We start from the raw sequence: 1,055 nt of genomic DNA on the forward strand, positions 1-1,055 counted from the left end.
GGGACATTTTCTTCTCTATCAGTACTAGGGCAGCTCTACGTTCAGCTATCCCCGCATACACATGAGGAGGAATCTATGCTTTCAAGAACCATGAGAAATAACACTGTCCACCTCTGGGGCAGCAATGGAACAGACACGACCTCTCTCTTCAACCAGAACAGGCCATATGTTTAAGCCAGATTCTCAACCTAATCTGCATATCTCCCTCTTTTGCTTTCTTATGTCAGGAAAAGCCATCAAACAGACTGTGTAGCAAATGCATTCCTCCTTTACCTCATGCCTATCCTAACCACTGTGATGAATTCACACATACACACAAAAAAGAGTAAGGCATAGACACCCATTCCTTTTCAGGGGAAAGTCAGATAGAAATACCACTTAAACAATAATTGATATAAAAGCTGATATTTATTGCCTCATAGAAATATGAGGATTTTGGAGTTGTCCTACAGAAGCCAAGAATAGACTGAAACAAAACATGTTCATCACTGAGGTACCTGGAAACTGATATTTTTAAAAGGAAAACTTGTGCTCCTTTTTCCCTTCACTGGCAGACGGGAGGAAAGAAAGGGAAGCAAGAATAAACCAACCATTACTTCAGAATAAAAAAGATTTCATACCCTCAAAAAAATTTTTTAAAAGCCTATAGTAGTATAGAATGAAACACAAAAAATGGCAAATTAGGTTGGAGAAAAATCCTGTGAGGCCACAAACTTACACAAATAAGTATAGGCAACGAAGGAAAGCTTGAAATGGGAGAGATAGCCTTCTCCAGGGAGCACCAAATGGTTGTCCAGTGCCAAATATCAGTCCTGAAAATGTGCATACCAGCAGTATTATATAGGCTATGCAGGTTATATTTAGGAATATATATGTATGTGTGTACATATGCTTATATGTGTGCAATAGCAGTTTTTTATTGAGACCATGAACTTGAACGGAAGTGGTCCATAGCTAATAGTGAAGATTTGGAGGAAGGGAAAGGAGAAGCATAATTAAATTACAATCTCAAATATATATATATATATATATATATATATATATATATATATATA

This window comes from Microtus ochrogaster, chromosome 16, assembly GCF_000317375.1.
Source record: "Microtus ochrogaster isolate Prairie Vole_2 chromosome 16, MicOch1.0, whole genome shotgun sequence".
Classification (NCBI taxonomy): Eukaryota; Metazoa; Chordata; class Mammalia; order Rodentia; family Cricetidae; genus Microtus; species Microtus ochrogaster.